The following is a 15901-nucleotide window of genomic DNA, read 5'->3' on the forward strand; positions in this document are numbered from 1 at the left end:
TCCATCATAGTCATGGAGTGGCCTTGCCTGTATATCACTGATGTTCCCCCGAAGTGGCCCTGTTTGGAATACGCCTGCCTAGACGTTAGCTGACAGCCTTCCAGCCCCCTTTTATTTGTTTATTTTTTTTACTTTCTTAATATATCAGGTTCAACATTAAAAAATGTGCTTCTAGTAGTACTTCTAGTGCCTTATTTGTAACTAATGATGAGTTTAAAGGAATATTGAAATATTTCAATATTCCTTTAAACTCATGGGCTAGGATACCTCCATCCTACCAGAGACCCGCATGGCTGGAGCTCAGCCCATCACACGTGTCCTGCTTTTCCTCCCCAACGGGAAGGAACTGAAATGGGTCAGACTGGAGCTTGGTGAGTAAGGTCCTGGAGCCTGGGGTGTGGGGGTGGCGGAAGTCAGAGGAGTAGGCGTACTGCATCGCCTTTTCTGTTGAGATTCACTGGACTGGGTTACACTTCAAGAAAGTTCTACAGCAGGTCCCTCGATGTGGTTCTGTTCAGGCCTTCAACAGGTTGTTTGAGGTGCACACACACTAGGGAGGGCAGTCTGCTTTCCTCGGTTTCCAATTCAAATGTCCATCTTATCCTGAAACACCTGTATAATGTTTAAACAAATATCAGGGCACCCATGGCCCAGTCAAGTTGACACATACAGTGACCCATTTTACAGGCCCTATCCCAGAAGAGTCCCTTCATGGTCTCTTCCAAACCTGGAATTGATGCCATTAGCCTTTATTGGTCTACACCTTGGGAGGCACTCTGGAAATTACTGAGAACAAGGCTTTTTGAGCGTAGAACACAGAGTTGATGTCTTGGGGGCAGTGGGGCTTGGGTCATGGTTTTTAGAGAAGAGGGTTGTGCATAAAGCAAGGATGGGGGGGTGTTGCTGAAGTCATGATGGGCCATCTACCTCATTTGCACATTGTCCTGCCTGGCTCTGCTTGTGTCTGTCCAGTTCTACTTATCTCAAGGCCCACTGTCCCTGTGAGCTGACATGAAGTTTGGGTCCAAAGGATTCTGATCTGGAGTCCAAGAATTGATGGACAGTAGCGGTGAATGCTAAGGTCCAAAACCAAACAGAATGCTGAAAGTATCCTGACCTCAAGGCATGTTTTGCAAGCAAAAATAGAAAATACAAGCAAAACAAATAAACAGAACCTCATGGGTAAACCCAAGGGGTAGCAATCAAAAGCACAACCAAGGCAGCATAGCCTGGCTAACGTACCCCAGGTGTGTCTTCATGGGGCGTTGCCTGTATGATACACAGGTGGGCCAGCCAGAACTGAAGGTGGACAGTCAAGGTCCATGATACACATGTGAGATGCTCAGGACCCTTGTAAGACCCCAGAGGTTAAATGAATGCGTTCATCTTTTCCAACATAATTCCCTGCACCAGTGTTAAATTTCTAACGTGTGTAATTTGTCCATCTGTACAAGGGTTCCCAGCCAAGCGTCTCCCACTTTACATATTAGCTGGGAGTTCTCAAGTCCACTATTTTTAAGAACCAACATCGACACTGATGTCAGTTTTCCTTGTTGGATTTGTATTTTATCCTTTATAAGGACTGTATTTAATTAGCCATTCAACAACTTTTTGTTTTGTTTAAAAGTACCTCTCATGTGATGAGTGTTGTAAGAGGCAGTGGGAACACAATAATGTCAAAACAAGCATGGCCCCTGTTCTTGGATAACTGAAGACTGAGGATAGAGCTGGATGGTAAAGAAGAGAGATGTATGTGGAAATTCCAGTGTGACAAGAGATATGGCAGGAGAGAGAGTGATGGAGGTAGAGAGGGACCTACTGGATGAGGCGTATGAATGACCCACCGAGCCACGGGAGAAGGCAGGCGTGGCAGTGGTGTCACGAAGGGGGGGGGGAAGAAGTTAGGGCAGTAGGTAAGAGCCGAGGCAGGCAGCCCCTTGTAGGTTGTAATAAATGTTTTTAAAAACTTTGTTCTGAGCGCCTGTAAAAGCCATGAAGAAGTTATAAAGCAGGAGAGTGACTGGATCAAATTTAGGAATAAAAATTCCTTTGTTTGCTGAGAAGGTAATAGAAATGAGAGTAGAAAGACTAATTAAGAGTGCATTGCAGCTGTCGAGCTAAAATAGGATGGCTTAGTGAAGGGGTTCTCAAACTTCAGTGTGCTGCAGAATCATCTGGAGGGCTTGTGAAAACACAGATTGCTGGCATACCCCCAGGTTCCTGATTCAGAAGGTCTGGGAGTGGAAGGAGGCCAAAATATTCACCTTCCTAAGGAGTCACTGTATGATACTGATGGTACTTTGAGAACCGCTGGCTTAGAGAGTGTGGTAATAGTGGAGACGTAATGAAATGAGTGGAGAATGTGTCTGTTTAATATGTAATACACATTTGTATATACATATATAATTACATATGTATCTTACAGGAAGAATACCATAATTTAGTGATGGACTCAGTACTGGGAAAAATAATCAGTATTAAAACTGAAGGGAAAATAGTAACTGCGACTGAAGGAAAAATAGTCAAGAGTGAATCCCATGTTTATAGCGTCCCCTGTGGCTGGTGTCACGTGAGGTTAGGGAGACTGCTGGGAGTGGGAGGGGTAAAACAGAATCCTAATTTAGCCTTCCCAAATGTCTGAGAGCCAAAATGAAATGCACAGAAGTCTAAAACTCAGAAGAGAGTTTTGGGTTATAGTCATTTTAAAAGGTAAATTGTTAACCTGTACATGGCCTTGAAATCCATTAGAGAGAAAAAATATACTAGCAGGGAACCCAAGGCCTTGAAAACCTCATAGGAAATGAGAGTTCCAGTCCGACTATTCCAAATAGCTCCCGATTTCAAATATTCTGTTTAATTTGCCTAGAGAGTTGAGCCGACCACATTACCTTGGATTTTTGTTTTTGTTAATGGAAGCTAAATCTGGAGGTATGCTTGACTTAGCATTAAATAGGAGCATTTTTGATTCTGCTTTTCTTGCTGAGGGTGTGATAGGAAGAGCAGACAGGACCTGAATCCTCAGCCGGACCCAGTAGCTTATGCTTGGTATTACATGCGCCCTAAAGGTGTGAATGGCTGAGCCGGGAACACGGCTATTTTTAGACCCAAGAGCCTCTGGGTTAATTCAGAATGTAGCCACTGAATTTCAATTGGCCTTGAAAGGAAGTTACTCTATAGATGCCTTTTATGGGCCCCTTAAGATATTGTCAAATCTAACTTGAATCACAATGAAAAGACAAAAGAGGAGGCCAGATAGTGCCCAGAGGGCTCTCCGCCCCCCTGACCTAGAGACCCAGGGCACAGCCCAGGTTGCCTGTCCAGTGTTTGGTGTCCTGTCCAAAGTTCCCCTGCTCAAGCTGTTGCTTTTGCTCTAGTTACTCTGATTCCGTTAAGAGTTCTTTGAGAGCGATATATGGGCAAACTTCATTTTGTAGGTTTGCTTTCTCCTAGTCAACGGAATAAAACAAAGCATTTCAAGTAACAAGTGTACTTGTTCTCATTCATGAAGACGGGAGGTACTCTTTCAATCCCCAGTTAGATCATCTCTTGCAAATGGAATTTTCAAGAGAGTTTTCTCTATGGTCAGTAATTGCAAATGACTTTGTTAGCTGAGAAAGCAGCGGTTTTGAGTCTCAGCCCCAGCGCTGTGGACCGCACTGCTCCCCGTTCTGTAGCCAGTCCTTGGGAACTGAGGTGCCTGGGAGGGCCCTGTCTGTTTCAGAATGTACTGCCCCCCCCACCCCCCCGTCCTCTGGTAGCTCCAGGCCCCGTCCCCTCTGCGGGCTCACAGATGACCACACGGTGTGCTTCTGAAATACTTCTGCACAAGCAGGAATTCATCAGAAGGAAATCATAAAGAGCAAAGCCATTTCCTCTCCCAGCGGCCAGCCCTACAGAAGTAACCCTGGTTTATTTTCTCAGGTTTGTATTGTACTGTGCAGAGATGCTAGAGAACATCATTCCTGGCGGAGAAGCAGGAGAGGGGATAAGGCAGCAAAGATGCATTGTTCATCTGCAGTGTGTCAGGCAGGATGGTAGCCAATGGAGATGCTCAGAGAAAGGAGGGGCAGGTCCCTGGACTCGGAGTTCACAGAATGGAATCAGCGCTCTGTAATAGGTCTGCTGCATTCACAGATAGGCGCTGCTTTAAGGCACTGACTTATATTTAAACTGGACTTTGAAGGATAAATAGTACTTCCCAAGATGGAGAAGAAGACAAATAAATGTTTTAAAATGAATAATGCAGTACTAGTTAAACAATGGGATGGGGAATGTGTTGGAAAAAGGGCAAAACATGAAAGATAGTTGAAAAAATTATGAATTTATGATGTGAATAAACTCTACATTTATTTTGCATATTAGAAACAAAGGTGATTTCTGCTGTCTTTCATTTATTTGCAATTAGGAGGAGATTTAGATAGGCCTAAAATGTGTGTTTTTCAAATAACTGAAATTTTCTTTGAAATACCAAAATGTTAATTAAAGTTAAGGGAAAAAATATACTCTTAATAGGCAGCTTCTTACAGTGAACTCCAGACTCTCTTAAACGGAAGACTGAATAAAATATGTCTTAACCTTTACTGGAACCCTTATCATCTGCTGTTCTGTGGGATAGTCCAACTTAGTGATCTTCTGAGGTGTGGGGGGCTTTTTAAGGGATTTGACCCTGTTAAGCTTACTTTCCACTAGAGACTGAAAGCTCCTGAAAGGTAGAATCCTTGTTTAATTGTTGTTTTACACCTACAGGCATAGTACCTGGTACATAGCAGGCATTTGGGTTTGTTGTTAATATGTAAAACTGTGTAAAATTAGCATGAATTCTTTTTAATGGAAGACATGATCTGCAACACTTCTTCCCTCTGGGAAAAGTGACTAAGCTTCCTTTTTAGCCACATGCTTTGCCCTGGATAGTTCCCAAGTCCGGGGACAGAACATGATTTAGCCTAAGCCAGTCACTGTGGCCATAGAGATGAGATGGGCACTTAACTAAGCCTGTTGAATCAGGATGAACTGCTGGACGTCTGCCGGCCAGTCTGGGACACGAGCACCTCCCATTGGAAGTGGGTGTGGCCACAGGAGGCACAGGGAGCCTTTTGGAGGCCCCCCTGGCACCATGCAGGCGCTCCACGGAAGAGAAACTAGGTGTAGGTCACATCATTGGAGCCCTAAGAAACCCCTGCAAGAAGCCATGTGTAGTGTTCTCTGGATTGTTTCCATATCAATAAAAGAAGGCAACTTAAGTTTGATACTTTTTACTCAGAATCTCATTCATGGCAATCAAAAATTTAAAAAAAATAGTTTACATTTTAATATTCTCAGATTGATGGAGGGGAATGTCAGCTTACCCTCAGTAAGTGGAATTTTTTCGATTTCATTAAACTAAGGTGATTACAATTTAATTTTCAAAGTTGTGATTTTGGTAAATATTGAATCTTCACCCTGGTTAGAATTTGGGCTTTTATGGGCATTTAAAGGCATAAAAAATTACAGCTGATTGTGGCTGTCACTGTTTATCAAATTTTATCTCCCATAATCAATACTTTCACTTATACTGCGTATAAAACTACTAATCACTGTATTGTTTCAAAACTGCGACAGTAAAAATGTTTTAAAATTCTAACCACGCTCGTATTTTACAAAGTATTACATGAGATACAGGGTAGTGGATAGCCGTTATCAAAGCAATGTTGACAAAGAAAAATAATGTACGTTGTCCAAATCTAGTACTTTTTCAGCTTCAATCTGAAGTCTTCTTTTGTGGTATCACCTACTATTCATCAATTAATGACTCTTCTCTTATCATCTATAGTTTTTTGTTGTTTGTAATTAGGTCTACAGACTTTGAAGTTGACCTGATTAAATGGATCCAAGTCTCAGCTCCACCAATTACTAGCTATAAAGGGTTATGATGGTACCAATTTCATACTGTTACTGCTAAAATTAAGTGTAGTAATATATGTAACATACTTAAAACAGTGACTAGCATGTTGTAAATATTCAACAGATGTTAGTGACAATGGCAACAATAATAATAATTTTAAATCCTTAGTTTATCATATCACCCATAACTGTTAAAATTGTCACCTTCTAGTGCTCAGCTGTATTTTGTTTCTTTATGTCCCAGCACCTAGCATAATGCTTAGCATATATAAATGGCTTGTTCCATTTAAAGAGATGAATAGATAAGCAGACAGTTGAATTATAAATTACTTAGCGGTGGGGATGTCAGTTTTTAGAATTCCCAGTGCCTGTTGGATGAGTGGATGAGAAGATTTATCCAGAATTCTACTGCAGTCAGCAATTGCATATGATTCCAACGATTCTCTCAAGAACTTGGTTTACCAGACAGATTCCTTAAGAATTTTATAAGTGGTCTGTAAACTGGTTCAAATTGCAAAGACAGACTGTTTTGGTCTCTGAGTGATAAAGCAAGTCAGGGGGAAAAAAGGTGGTAAGGGGATAAAAGAGTTGATTTTAGTTTTGTTCCAATTGATTTTGAGTTTTAGAAACTCACCTGTGGCTATTTGAGAACGTGGGATGGGACTATATTATTCTTGAGGGATCAGATGGGGAAGTCATTGACTACTTTTGTGTTGTTGAAAGTGAATTCACAATCAAACCATCAAACACAGTTCCATCGGCCACCTGTGTCTCTATTGTTTTAATGCTACATTAGAGGAAGAGTGAAAACAGCAAAGGACTTAGGATCAGGCGGATCTGGTTTATAACCATGGCTCTGCCTAGTTACTAGATCTGTCAACCAGGACATGGACGACCTCTCTGACCAGATGGCATTTTCTGAGACCAGAGTGACAAGAGTTAATTCCATTTTGTCAGCATTTCTGAATCTGATACTTTACCCAGGAACTTTACAAATCCAGCACAGTAAGCACTGCTTTCCAATTGTCAGCAAACTTAAGACTAGAGATCCCAAACTAAATACAAATAGCAAGTAGATTTTAAAAGTTAATTTCTTGCCCATGTTTTAAGAATCAAGAAATGTCATAAGAATAACTGTTTTTGACTTTTATTTTTTTTAAATTAGAAGATGGGGCAATAATAAGCCTTTATTTCATGCAGTAACAGCTTATTGGATCTAAGTAAAGGCTTCCCAGTTCAGACAAGCTGTGTGTTCTCCAGGCCACCGCAGACCCCACCATTCCCCACTGCCTGACACCCTGCTAACTCTTCTCACTTAAGTCCCTTAGTCCCACAGGCATCTCATTTCACTCACCTAATCTAGACTTGAAATAGATTTCAACTCATTTCCATTAATTTGGTTTCCACATATGCTTGACATTTATGGTCTCTGGAAATTGTTGTTGTTTTTTTTAAATCAACAATAATGGATCAATAGTGTTAATGACCCAGAACAACTATAAAGATGGAATAATGACTTTTTTTTAAAGGGTGAATAAATGCAGTCTGCAAAAGAGGACTGCTTTAATGAAGACAGTGCTTTTATTTGGAAACATGTATTTGTACATATTCTAAAACATACTGAAAAAAACAGAAAGAGAGATCACCCTTGTGTTGTCAGCATTTCTTCTAGTAATCAATGGTGTAGAACTGTGTTCTGTCCATGAACATCTGGAAGATTAATGCTGTTTATAATTATCAATATGGTTTTATAAACACGTGCATTAGAGAAGCCAGAACCCCTATTATTTCTTGTTTGCATTGTAAGCATTCCCACAAATCACTTCTTATTTATTAATACACAACTCTGTTCTGTGGGGAGATTGTTGAATTTCATTACTTACTGTGTTTTTGGGCTCAGGCAAAATATACATGAAAGAAGAGGTAACAAGAAGGATGAGTTTGGAGAGTTCACCCATGATTACAAGGGCTCACCCGTTGTTGCCAACCCAAGATTATAAAAAGAAAGAGATGAGTGTATGTCCCCTCTGCCTAACTTTTTGCCCTGGGAAGCCAAAAATCCTAGGATGACCTGATGATGCTAAAATGAAAACACAGGAATTAGACTTGAAGTGTTTTCAGCGGGCTGGCAGATAGTCTTATAAAGTAGGGCAGCCTCAGAAAGCCTGAGTTTGAGTCCTGCCTTTACCACTTGTTAGTTAAGCAAATCATTTACTATCCCAGAACCACAGTCCCCTAATGTGTTTAAAATAAAGTCCAGTCAAGCAAAATAGGCATTTCACAGGGAAATGACTCTGAAAATAAATCATGATAATCGCTCTGATAGAAGAAATATATGACATTTGTGTCCATATTTCTCATGACATTACTTGCTCCTATAAATGACTACCAGAAACTTGGTTGTGTAAAACATGACAGATTTTTTATCTTACAGTTCTGTAGGTCAGAAGTTCAGTGTGGATCCCACTGGGCTAAAAGCACGGCGTCAGCAGGGCTGTTACTTTCTGGAGGCTGTAGAGAAGAATCTGTTTCCTGCTCATTCAAGTCTTTGGCAGTATTCAGTTCCTTGTGGTTATAGGACTGAGGTCTCTGTTTCTTTGCTGTCAGCTCTTGGCTGATCCTAGCTTCTGTAGGTTGTCTTAATGCATTGGCTGGTGCCCCCCCTTCCTCCATCTTTGAAGCTGGCAGTGGCAAGCTGAGACCTTTTCATACTTCCAGTGTCTCCTGCCTCCTTCTCCGTGGTCACAGCTCTCTCACTGACCCTTCTGTCTCTGTCTTCCACTCTGAAGGGCCAATGTGATTACACTGGGCTCACTCAGATTGTCCAGGATACTGTCTCTATTTTACTATCTGTAACCTTATTCCATCTGCCAAGTCCCTCTTGGCATGTAATATAACATATTCACAGGTCAAGAAATTAGGATGTTGAAATCTTTGTTGGGATGTGGGGTGAGAGGAGGGGCAGGTTATTTTGCCAAACTACAATCCTTTACTACATAACTTTGTTTTCTATGAAGTCTATAAAATCCATATTATGTTCATGTTATTTTAAAATAGAGTGTTAACGTAGTCATGCAAACAGATAGTTTTATGCAGTTTTGTTCACTTAAGCATTTTTGCATCCATCTATGTGAACTCATCTGTTTGATACCTGTTCTCATCACATACCTGGAAAAGTCTGGGGAAGAATCTTGAATTAAGAACCCTAAATTAATGAAGAGCAGACAGAATCACACTCAGATGCAGAGTCAGGGTTGAAGAGCAACAGAAAAATAAGTGACACCAACACCATAGGAGGCTTAGCTGAACTCCAAGGGAGAGCTCTGTTGACCTCCAGCTTTCCCTCAGAGTCCTGTGGGTGGCATGACACACTCCGCTGAAATTGAATGAAACTCCCAAGGGAGTAGTGAAAGCTGAGGCTACATCTTATATTAACCCATATTCTTTTCTCACTTATAGTGGGATAATACTGTAATCATGCCCACTGATGTTTTCCAACCACCCTACCCCAATTAATTAATCTTTTAATTCCCATTCATCTTAATCTTCATCTAAAAGATCAATTCTTTTCATCTTTGACTCCAATTTTGGCCTCCAAATTCCTGAGAATTTTGCTTTTATTGCATTAGCTCTTTTTATTTATTTATTTTTAATTCTTTTTTTTGGGGGGAGAGGTAATTAGTTTTCTTTGTTTATATTTATCTATTTTTTAATGGAGGTACTGGGGATTGAATCTAGGACCTTGTGCGTGCTAGGCAGGCACTCTACCACTGAGCTCTACCCTCCCCCACCCTGCATTGGCTCTTTTTAAATGACAACACAGAAATGCAGAAAAAGAGAATAGATTGGCAGTTCCTCAAAAAGTGAAATGTACAGTTGCCAAGTGAACTAGAAATTCCACCCCTGGGTACATAGCTAGTTCTGACAGTCTCTGGTCTGTGAAAGGCCATGAAGTAGTAGAAGACTGTAGTTAATGGCTTGGAACTGGGAAGTCATTGCCTGCCAACTCCCTGACACGGCTACCAAAATAGCCTGTTGGTAGTGCAAAGTCAAGTTTGCCATTGACTGCATTAAGGGAAGCCATCAACTTGAATGTGTCTTGGTAGAAAGAACATCAGAAGAGGGCGGTCAAGGGCACAGATTTACAAGTTGGAGGTCTTGGGTGAGTCAGTCCTTTCATTGGGGGAAGTCTCATCAGAATTGGACAAAGTCTGTGATATTATAATTTTGGATTCTTGGGCCTAGTGAGGAGGGTTTTAGAGCAGGTCTTTTTGAATAAACACTGTTTGATTAGAGGATTTAGCCCAGGTGAGTGATAATTGGTCCTGAAAACGAACTATTTACCCTGACAGAAATTTATTTATTTATTTTGAGAATGGGGTGCTGTATCATCCAAATAGATGGCTTGTCAGGAAGTTCCTAAAACCAACAATAAAAATATTCTTAACATTATCTTCCTGAGTAAGGATTTCTTGGATTGCAAAATCACATTCTTGTAGACATTTTTAGTTTCTTCAATCCTATAAAGCTGAGTAGTTGAGGAGATAGACTAGCTTCGAATCTTTCAGTCTCTGATAAACCAGTCGTGTGCAGTCATCCTCAGTGGAATGCTGTGACACGTAGTGATGGGATGTTTGGTGGCTTTTACCCACATTCAGGGTTCATTCTTGCTCAGATGTCATAGGACATGGTGAAAAATCAAACTTACCGCCCTTTTCTAGAACCTTCAGAACCACAACAGCACAGCCATCGAGCATATGTCATCCTAAACTTGTCCAAGTGCTTAAGCAGTTGAGCCCCATCATCAATGCTCTTACCGCCTCTTCTGGTTAAATCACAGTGCCTGTGTCCTCAGTGGGGACCTTAGTCTGAATGGGCCCATTTTTCTGGTTATTGCATCTGGAAGACTCTACCCCCAGTTTTCTCAGGTAAGCACTGCCATTCCTAGGAATGTTTTGCTCATGCCATCTTTAAAGTTCTAGTGTTTGATGTAGCATGCTGTCTGCAAGGAGCTTCACCAAAAAAAAAACTACACTTAGGGGTAGTAAGCTCCCCCCAAAGTAAATCTAAATCAGCCACATCCCCCTTCAGCCCTCACTTGTACAAATTCATAAATGGGTTTCCTATGCCTGAAACAGATCCTGGCTGGTCTTTACGCAGCAGCACAGCTGATTTCCCATTGGGAAGGACAGAGTGGCTTCCATGAGTTTTAAAACTTACCTTTTCTCACTCGATTGATTGTGGAACCCAATGAGAAATCTATGTCCTTGGAAAATGGGGTGAGGAGAGCCTAGGAGTAATGGCCTTCCAGCCACACCCTTTGTCTCGTGTCTTGAAATTGTCTTGCCTACCATTCAAACAAGCTCTCTGGCCAATAGGTGTTTATTCCTTGTAACTTCCTCCACAGACAGTCATCAATTCAGATGTAGGGGGCATTTTCAGTCCCCTGCTTAAGTCCTCCCAACTATGACAGTGAAGGAGAAGTAACAAGCAGAGAACAAGGAAGACCGAAAAGATGCAGTGGGAAAATATCAAGAAGGCAAAACTTCTCATAAATAACAAAGGCGTTCTTGATTTATCGTGCAGTGATATTGTAACAGAGCCTTCACAATGACTGAATAGGACACGAGGGCCTTTATCTTAGCAGGGAACATGATGCCTGCCATTTGAAATCACACTCTGAAAGCGAGCTTTAACACATTGATGGATATGCATTGGAAAGATAAGTGGCTCTTTGAAACTGCCTTGAAATCACTTATGCTTCAGTAAGAAGCTAGCGTCAAAGTTGGTAAATAGTCAGGTGCATGATTTGTGCCTATATTTCCTGATAGTTAATTTTTTTCCATTAAAGGTATAGATCACCTTGGTTATAAATGCCAGTTTACAGGATTCAATCAAGACTGCCAGATTAGAATGTCAGGAGTCTAGCGAGAAGGGGTGGAACCAACAGCTCTTCTCTCTCATCACTGTTACTGTCACATAGATGAGTGTCATCCCACTTGAGGTAACGGTGTGATGAAAGGAGGTTTGAGCAGAAGACTAACTGATATGCTTTGTAGTCATTAGCTTGCAACGTTATAGCAAAACTACTGAAGATTTCCTGGATGCCTTGCAAATTTCACTGTCAAGCGTCTTATTAGGCACACCCAGTATTGTGAGCATTTTGATAATGGAGTATTCAAGATTTAGGGACGCCTGTTGAATTGCCTTCTTTCCGTGGTCCCAGCTCTATGTTTAAATTTTGTTTTTAAAGATGAGTGGAGCTGAAATGGCTGATAGGATTATTTTCAAACAGAAAATACCAGTGATTCTTCTGACCTTTCCAGAGTCAAATCTGCTTTCTCTGCCTTAGTTTTCAAAAAACTAGAGAGGAATTGGCAGGTCAGTGTTAACAGAGATCTGCTGATAGGTCATTTATGAAGAGGCAATATGATGTAGTGTTAAAAAGTCTGGTCTGTGGAGCAGGCTGCCTCCTTTTATTTTTATTTTTGTTTATCTTTTTAATCAAAGTACAGTCACAATGTGTCAATTTCTGGTGTACACTACAATGTCTTAGTCATGCATATACATACATATATTCATTTTCATATTCTTTTTCATTAAAGGCTATTATAAGATATTGAATATAGTTCCCTGTGCTATATAGAAGAAACTTTTAAAGTCTATATTTCTGTATAGTGGCTAACATTTGCAAATCTGACTCCCAAATTTATCCCTTCCCATTCCCTAAATCCTGAGCTTCAGCCACTTCCTAGCACTACCACTCAACTTGCTTCACCTCACTTAATTTGCCTCATTTGCCTTGTCTGTAAAATGGGACTGACAAAGGTGCCTACCCATAGGACTGCTGAGAGAATTAAGTACATGAAAAGTGCTAACGATGGGGGCTGGTACAATAACGTTTGGTAGGACTGCTATTATTTTTGTTAATGTCTTTCTTAAAACCTGAATTGACCTTATTATTCCTTCATGCCAAACCTTCCTGCCTCCTGCTGCCCCCACCCCTCTAGCGGCCTTTGTTCCACCCCTCACCCTGTGCTCCTGTCACACAGACCTCCCTGAAGCATCCTGAATCTGTCACATTCTCCCTGACCTTTCTGTATCTTGTCACATCACTTGAAATGCCATAGTCCACCACTGAGCTGAACATTGGCCCCAGAGGACGTTCCAGCTTCCCTGGGCAGACCTGCATCACTCATTTCCCCTTCCGTCCCTTCCCGAGTAGGACTAGCCCTCTCCCTGAGACAGCTTTGTTTCTTTAACCACCTCCATGAAGTTCTCAGAGGCACTGGACCTCTCAGGGCCCAGTAAGTGTTAGGCACCGAACTGATGCATAAGAATGAAATTTCACAGTGGTACAATATGCAAACCCTGGGTCTCTTCTCTGGAACCAAATTCCTTTATTTCAGACAGCTCTGCAGTTGCAGTGGAGAGAGAAGGATCATCATTGTAGCTGGCTGAAGTTCATTCATAAAATGCAGCCAACAGAGAAAGATGCCCAGCTGTCCCAAACAGTGCATCCCTCAGAGCCTCAGAGCCCAAGCTCCCCCCGAGAGGGCGATATGGGGGGACTGGAAGCCTCCAGGAGACAGAGACTAAGGAAACGTTACCACCCCCTCTGACCCTTCCCAACACTGCTACATACTTCAGACATCTTCCCATTGTAACTCCCTGATGCCAGCTGGCTTTCAGAATGAATAGGTGGAGACCAGTTACTCTCCAAGATGCTTATTTTTAAAAGGCGTCTGTGAGGATGTGGCCAGACGTAACAGACTTAGCTGCTTTAGGTAGCCTCTTTGAGAATGAGCCGGCCCTCCACAGAGACCATAGCTTTGGGGCTGCTCTAAGCCTGCCACTCGTTTTGATTTTCTCTTTCTGAGATGTGTGTCTTTATCACTTCTGTTTTCTTCCTCTTCACTGTGATCCACAAAGGAAGATCATCATATGTTCCTTTTGAAAGAATGCCTTTTGAAATCTAATTTGAATGTTTTTGAATCCCTTCTTGTAGCCATTTCTCATGGGATTGCTAATTTTCCTCTCTCCCTGCAAAGCCTGTGTCTTCCAATTAAAAAGTAAAACCACATACAAATATATTCCGGAGACTTTGGTACATACCAATTTCTCATCTAGAGTGTGCTGTGTAAGAGGCTCGAATGTCCAGTTGTTCAGTTCCCAAGGAAGTCTCGGTCTTCAGTCATGAGCCTTTGTTCCTTGCCCCTGGAAGAGCACATTCAAAGTGTCAGAAAAGGCGACTTCATTAATGAGAACAATCCAGCTGTCCAACTTTAAACATGAACTTGGCCATCCTTGTTTATCTGTTCTTCTTGTACTTCCCTTGCAGTCATTTTTCTTTGCGCAGCTCACTGAACCTCACACCAAAAGTGCTTTTCAGGAACCATGAGTTTGCAGGCTCAGTCTTTTTCAGGCCAGCTGGAGGGAAATCTGGGAAATTACTGACCTGTTGAAAGACCGTATGTTTCCACCATCTTTGGTGGAAGTCTTCACAGCTCCGCACCCGGCTCTGTTTCATCAGCCCTCGTGCTGTGGGGAAGACACTGACTGGGTAATTGCTCACAGCGTTAAAAAATGTACGTTGGCCAACGTATCACGTGCACATTTGTTTTTCATCTGCGAGATGAATGGGGCATTGAAAAAGAAGGGGAGAGGGAAAATCATGTGATTTAACCAGTAAATCTCTTTGCTAGTGTTCCTCCTTTTGCCAAGAGCATTTATTACAAATATTTAATAACTAGTAACATCTGGGGACCAACCAATCAGTAGAGTCACCGGCTCTTGCTGGGCTGGAGTCCCTGAAGCCTACTGCGTTAACCCGTATGTTGCTGAATCATAGGCAGGCCCAGGGTGTCTGGGGACAGGTGGGGATGCAGAGCAGAGGGGAGCATTGGAGGAAGGAGGGCAGTCCTGGCTGCCAGCTTGCGCAGGTGTATTTTAGCATTTTAGCAACTCACAAGGTCATTTTGTGTATATGACTGCGTATTAGTCTGTCTCCTCCCACCTCCGTCAGGCATGCAGTTGCCTCTGTTTCTTTGCAGATATCACTGTTCCTGCAGAGCGTTCCCTGATGCCCAGCTGACGCTATGCAGTGTCCCCAGAGCACTGTAGCCATGACTTTATATTTAAAGTCATGTTCGAAGGACCAGAGGACAGTTACATCATAGGGGAGAAGAACCATATGGCCTGTGGTGTGCAGTTAACCTCCTTGGGCCTCAGTGTACCCAGATGTCAAGTGGGGGCACCAGTACTGTCCTAGTCTACATTTCCCCAAGGGCAGATCGTGAGACAAGGATTTGGATGCAAGCTTTTGGGAGATGATCCCAGAAAACACGTAAGAAGGTAGGTGAGGAAGCCAAGAAAGGGAGAAGGGGCAGGACAGGGTATCACTGTGGGCGCCTGGGGCTAAATCCCCAGGACTCTGAGGCAGCATCTCCCACAGCCTCAGAATCACAGCGTGGCAACCGGGAAACTCGTCGACACCTCCCACGCCTCACAGGTTGAGAGCTCTCCTTGGGCGCTGTCCCCCCAGCACTTCCGCCTCACAGTGGCTAGAAAACACCTTCAGGCAGGGTGACAGAGAAGGCCATTTTGGCCTGCCGATGGGGGCGGCAGCAATGTGCGTACACTGGACTGTCCACAAGGGCACTGCTGAGGGGGGCCCAGGAGCTATGAGCGGAGCACAGACAACGCCTCCTTCAGAGCTTCTGTGATCATCTCTGCAGAGGAATAGACATCTCTCCACGTCTACCCCATGGAGCCTTGCCAGCAGATATTTGATTAGTCGTAATTAGTCAGAGGTAACGGCTTTGATCACCTTCTGTATACCAGTCATGATGCTACGTGCTAACTCGTTTAACTCTCACAGCTAACTTATTAGATAGGTACTGTTTTTATTCCCATATTACAGATGAGGAGCACAAGGTCTCCAGGAGCATTTTTGGTCAAGGTTACATAGATGATCAGTGAGGTGGTAGGTCAACCTGGCATTCTGGCTCCATAGTCCGCT

The 15901-nt window shown here is 42.5% G+C and overlaps 1 protein-coding gene across 5 annotated transcripts in view; it reads left to right on the forward strand.

Moving 5' to 3' along the window:
• The window catches only part of GRM7 (glutamate metabotropic receptor 7), an 893798-nt gene that overhangs the window by 641506 nt on the left and 236391 nt on the right, over positions 1–15901 (forward strand). The window lies entirely within an intron of this gene.

This window comes from Vicugna pacos, chromosome 17 (assembly GCF_048564905.1).
Source record: "Vicugna pacos chromosome 17, VicPac4, whole genome shotgun sequence".
Classification (NCBI taxonomy): Eukaryota; Metazoa; Chordata; class Mammalia; order Artiodactyla; family Camelidae; genus Vicugna; species Vicugna pacos.